The sequence below is a fragment of the Schistocerca serialis genome, chromosome 4, assembly GCF_023864345.2.
Source record: "Schistocerca serialis cubense isolate TAMUIC-IGC-003099 chromosome 4, iqSchSeri2.2, whole genome shotgun sequence".
Classification (NCBI taxonomy): domain Eukaryota; kingdom Metazoa; phylum Arthropoda; class Insecta; order Orthoptera; family Acrididae; genus Schistocerca; species Schistocerca serialis.
Genome location: NC_064641.1, coordinates 374,770,096 through 374,776,011, shown reverse-complemented (window position 1 = coordinate 374,776,011; position 5,916 = coordinate 374,770,096). Strand labels below are relative to the sequence as shown.

General features: G+C 43.4%; 1 non-coding gene across 1 annotated transcript; it reads left to right on the top strand.

Annotated features, from left to right (window-relative positions):
- Nucleotides 1–4,762: 4,762 nt before the first annotated feature.
- Nucleotides 4,763–4,839, top strand: Trnat-agu (transfer RNA threonine (anticodon AGU)). The gene has a single exon. It is a non-coding gene; the product is annotated as a tRNA-Thr (tRNA).
- The last annotated feature ends 1,077 nt before the right edge of the window (nt 4,840–5,916 follow it).

The window sequence follows — 5,916 nt, the reverse complement described above, 5'->3', positions numbered from 1 at the left end:
ATTCCGTAGAAATGTTGGAACACGTGAGGCAATACTAACCTTACGACGTATCTTAGAAGAAAGATTAAGAAAAGGCAAACCTACGTTTCTAGCATTTGTAGACTTAGAGAAAGCTTTTGACAACGTTAACTGGAATACTCTCTTTCAAATTCTGAAGGTGGCAGGGGTAAAATACAGGGAGCGAAGGCTATTTACAATTTGTACAGAAACCAGATGGCAGTTATAAGAGTCGAGGGGCATGAAAGGGAAGCAGTGGTTGGGAAAGGAGTGAGACAGGGTTGTAGCCTCTCCCCGATGTTATTCAATCTGTATATTGAGCAAGCAGTAAAGGAAACAAAAGAAAAATTCGGAGTAGGTATTAAAATTCATGGAGAAGAAGTAAAAACTTTGAGGTTCGCCGATGACATTGTAATTCTGTCAGAGACAGCAAAGGACTTGGAAGAGCAGTTGAACGGAATGGACAGTGTCTTTAAAGGAGGATATAAGATGAACATCAACAAGAGCAAAACGAGGATAATGGAATGTAGTCAAATTAAATCGGGTGATGCTGAGGGGATTAGATTAGGAAATGAGACACTTAAAGTAGTAAAGGAGTTTTGCTATTTAGGGAGTAAAATAACTGATGATGGTCGAAGTAGAGAGGATATAAAATGTAGACTGGCAATGGCAAGGAAAGCGTTTCTGAAGAAGAGAAATTTGTTAACATCGAGTATAGATTTAAGTGTCAGGAAGTTGTTTCTGAAAGTATTTGTATGGGGTGTAGCCATGTATGGAAGTGAAACATGGACGATAACCAGTTTGGACAAGAAGAGAATAGAAGCTTTCGAAATGTGGTGCTACAGAAGAATGCTGAAGATAAGGTGGGTAGATCACGTAACCAATGAGGAGGTTTTGAATAGGATTGTGGAGAAGAGAAGTTTGTGGCACAACTTGACTAGAAGAAGGGATCGGTTGGTAGGACATGTTTTGAGGCATCAAGGGATCACAAATTTAGCATTGGAGGGCAGCGTGGAGGGTAAAAATCGTAGAGGGAGACCAAGAGATCAATACACTAAGCAGATTCAGAAGGATGTAGGTTGCAGTAGGTACTGGGAGATGAAGAAGCTTGCACAGGATAGAGTAGCATGGGGAGCTGCATCAAATCAGTCTCAGGACTGAAGACCACAACAACATATATCTAAATCTACATAGATATTCTGCAAATCACATTTAAATGCCTGGCAGAGTGTTCAGCGAACCACCTTCACAATTCTCTATTATTCCAATCTCATATTGCGCGCGAAAGGAACGAAGATCTATATCTTTCAGTAGGAGCTCTGATTTCCCTTATTTTATCATGGTGATCGTTTCTCCCTATGTAGGTTGGCGTCAACAAAATATTTTCGCATTCGGAGGAGAAAGTTGGTGATTTTCAATTTCGTGAGAAGATTCCGTCGCAACGAAATACGCCTTTGTTTTAATGATGCCCTTCCAAAATCCCGCATTATTTCAGTGACACTCACTACCCTGTTTTCACAATAATACAAAACGTCGCGCCCTTTTTGAACTTTTTCGATGTAGTCCGTCACTCCTATCTAGTAAGGATCCCACAACGAGCAGCAGGATTCTAAAAGAGGACGGGCAAGCGTAGTGTAGGCAGTCTTCTTAATAGAACTGTTACATTTTCTGAGTGTTCTGCCAATAAAACACAGTCTTTGGTTAGCCTTCCCGACAAAATTTTCTGCGTGTTCCTTCCAATGTAAGTTGCTTGCAATTGTAATTCCTAGGTATTTAGTTCAAGCTACGGCCTTTAGATTTGAATGATTTATCGTGTAACCGAAGTTTAACGAATTACTTTTAGCACTCATGAGGATTGCCTCAGAGTTTTCGTTGTTTAGGGTCAACTGTCAAGTTTCACACCATTCAGATATCTTTTCTAAATCGTTTTGCAATTTCTTCTGACCTTCTGATGACTTCATTAGTCGATAAACGAAAGCATCATCTGCAAACAACCTAAGACAGCTGCTCAGATTGTCTCCCAAATCGTTTATATAGATAAGGAACAGAGAAAGGGCCTATACACTACCTTGGGAACACCAGACATCACTTCTGTTTTACGCGATGGCTTTCCGTCAATTACTTCGAAATCTGATCTCTCTGACAGGAAATCACGAATCCAGTCACATAACTAAGACGATTTTCCATAAGCACACAATTTCGCAGCAAGCCGGTTTTGTGGTGCAGTGTCAAAAGCCTTCCGGATTTCAAGAAATACGGAATCAATTTGAGATACTTGTCAATAGCACTCAATACTTCACCCCGAGTAAAGACGGAGTTGTGTTTCACAAGAACGATGTTCTCTAAATTTTTGTTGACTGTGTGCTACTAGACCGTTTTCTTCAAGGTAATTCAAATGGTTCAAATGGCTCTGAGCACTATGGGACTCAACTGATGAGGTCATTAGTCCCCTAGAACTTAGAACTAGTTAAACCTAACTAACCTAAGGACATCACAAATATCCATGCCCGAGGCAGGATTCGAACCTGCGACCGTAGCGGTCTTGCGGTTCCAGACTGCAGCGCCTTTAACCGCACGGCCACTTTGGCCGGCCTTCAAGGTAATTCATAATGTTCTAACACAGTATATGTTCCAAAATCCTGCTGCGTATAGAAGTTAATCTCTAATCTAGGAGACTTTGCGTCTGTTTAAATTTGGTATGTGTTTTTTCGTTGTTTCTGCAACAGTGTAATTTAGCGGATTACTCCTATCAACTTTCTTTAATATTGGTGTGATCCGTACAGCTTTCCAGTCTTCGGTTACGGATCTTTCGTCGAGCGAAGGGGTCTATGTGATTGTAAAGTATGGAGCTATTGCATGAGCAAACTCTGCAAGGAACCTAATTGATATACAATCTGGAGACTTGCTTTTATTAAGTGATTTAAGTTGCTTCGCTACTTCGAGCATATCTACTTCTATGTTACTTATGTTGGCAGCTGTTCTTGATTCAAATTCTGGAATATTAACTTTCCTTTTGTGAAGATATCTCAGAAGGCTGTGTTGGGCCCAACAAAATGCCGAATGGGCCGCTCAGGATTGGCATCACGCTCTCTGCCCTGATAAGTGTCGCATATGCGTTTAATCAGACAATCGTCGGAGACGTGTTTGGAGGCAACTTGGTCAGGCTGAACGCCTTAGAAACACTGTCCAGCGAGTGCAGCAAGGTGGAGGTTCCCTGATGTTTTGCGGCGCATTATGTTGGACCGATGTACGCCGCTGGTTGTCATGGAAGACGCCGTAACGACTGTACGATACGTGAATGCCATCCTCCGACCGATAGTGCAACCATATCGGCAGTATATTGGCAAGGCATTCGTCTTCGTGGGCGACAATTCGCGCCTCCACCGCGCACATCATGTGAATGACTTCCTTCAGGATAACCACCTCGCTCGACTTGAGTGGCCTGCATGATCTCCAGACATGAACCCTATCGAACATGCCTGGGATAGACTGAAAAGGGCTGTTTATGGACGACATGGTCCACCAACCACTGTTAGGTATCTACGCCAAATTGCCGTTGAGGAATGGGACAATCTGGACCAACAGTGCCTTGATGAACTTGTGGATAGTATTCCACGACGAATACAGGTATGCATCAGTGCAAGAGAACATGCTACTGGGTATTAGAGCTACCGGTGTGTACAGCAATCTGTACCGCCACCAAGTCTCGCTGTGTGGTGGAACAGCATGCAATGTGTGGTTTTTGTGAGCTACAAAAAGGGCGGAAATGATGTTGATGTTGATCTCTATTCCAATTATTTGTAAAAAGCAACCGAGGGGATGCAAAACATTTTTTCTTGTGTGTATAAGGATCTGGCATTGAAGTCCCCGCTACATTTCGAGCATGTGCAAAAGATACCGAATAGTGGGGGTTTTCCGTCCGTTTAAGTTCGGCATAATTTTTCGTTGTTTCAGAAATCGAGTTCTGACCTGTTTTGTGCATTGTGGAGTATCAGCACCGTCGTTTGTTAATTTATTTGGTACAGTTCTCTTAGTTGCAGTCGGTAACACTTCTTTTAATCCACATGCGATTTGCATTTATATTGTTAATTTGGAAGGCATGTCGATTTTCTCTCAGGAAGGAGTCAATCGAATTCTTATCTGCTTTTTTCAACAGGCATATTTTTCGTTATTTTTGGCGGATTTCGTAGTTACCATAAACCTCTGGTCACTAATCCTTGTATTCGTTTCGATGCACGTTATTAGTTCAGGATTATTTGTTGCTAAGAGGTCAAGTGTGTTCACACAACCGTTTACTATTCGAGAGGGATCATGAACTAATTGCTCGAAATAATTTAAAGAGAGTGCTTTTAGCACCTTGGTTGGATTAAAGCACGTATTTTGCCAACATATCAAGGGTAAATTGCTGTTACCACCAACCATAATTGCACGAGTCAAGTATGTGTTTGAAATTAGATTCAAGTTTTCTTTGAACTGTATGTAAATTGAAGGGGGGGGGGGGGACTGCTATTAGCTGCAGCGGGACGTGGTGTCTGTTCTTTCGAAGGAACAGGCACCATGTATTCAAATAATTCATAATTCTGGCTGGTTAATGGATCCACTTTCTTCAGTGCCGAAGCACAAATACGCCCGACCTCCTGTGGGAATCTGTAAATAGCCAGCAGGAGTATAATGGACACGGACTGCGGATAGGCGGCGCTCGATGAGAGTGTGGATCGGCTGTGAGGCGTATCGAGATAGTCCGAGCAGTTCTAGTGACGCTGTGTCCAGGATGGCGTAGTGGTTACCGCACCTGCCTAGTAAGCAGGAGGTCCCGGGATCGAATCCCGGTCCGCTACAGATTTTCGCTCCTCGTCACTGATACTGCTTAATGTCCCTCTGTAGCTGATAGCAGTCATCCCTCTTCAGTTTACATATAGTGTTTCACAGCAGTAGGAACTGCGTGGTGTTTGTTCTTTCGAAGGACCACACTCCAAGCATTCCAATAATTTTCTTTCAGCCTTTCAGCAAATGTATCATCTGAGTTAGGTCGGTAAAACGATCCAATTATTACTTTATTTCAGTTGCCGTGAATGACCTCTACCCATAATAACTCACAGGAACTGTCTACTTCAATTTCGCTGCAAGACAAACTTCTTTCAACAGCAGCAAACACGTCACCGCCCATTGTATTTAGCCTATCCTTTCTGAACACCATTAGGTCCTTCGAAACAATGTTGGCTGAACTTATCTCCGGCCTTAGCCAGGCTTCAGTACCTATAACCATTTGAGCGTCAGTGCTTCCTATTAGCGCTTAGAGTTGTGACACTTTCCCCACACGACTACGAAAATTCACAGCTGTTTTACCTCGCTGTTATACCTAGACCAACGTTTTTCCTATGTTCGACCTGCACCGTTTGAGACAGAAGCTCTCTTACCTAAAAAAAACCATCCAGTCCAAGCCACTACCCATGTAACCGCCTCCTCCGTGTAATGGACTCATGACCTGCTTAGCGGATCCCGAAACCTCAGCACATTATGGGACGCAAGCCGAGAAATCTGCAGCCTACATGGTCCCAGAACCGTCCGACGCACTAATTCAGACGCTCCACTCGCTTCTGTACCAAAGGTCTGGAATCGTTCCTGTCGACTATGCTGCAAATGATGAGTTCTGCTTTCATCTCGCAAGCAAGACTGGCAGCCTTTACCCCTCTTGATAGCCGCTCGAAACCAGGGAGTATCTCTTCCGATTCAAAGCGACGCAAATCGTTGGTACCGACACGAGCCACTGCCTGCAGTTGGCTGCACCCTGTGCTCTTCATGACATTCGGAACGACCCTTTCCACGTCTGGAATGATTCCACCCGGCACGTACACATAGTAAACATAGGTTTTCTTCTTCTAACGAGGCATTTCGAATGCAGCTACCAGACTCTGCACT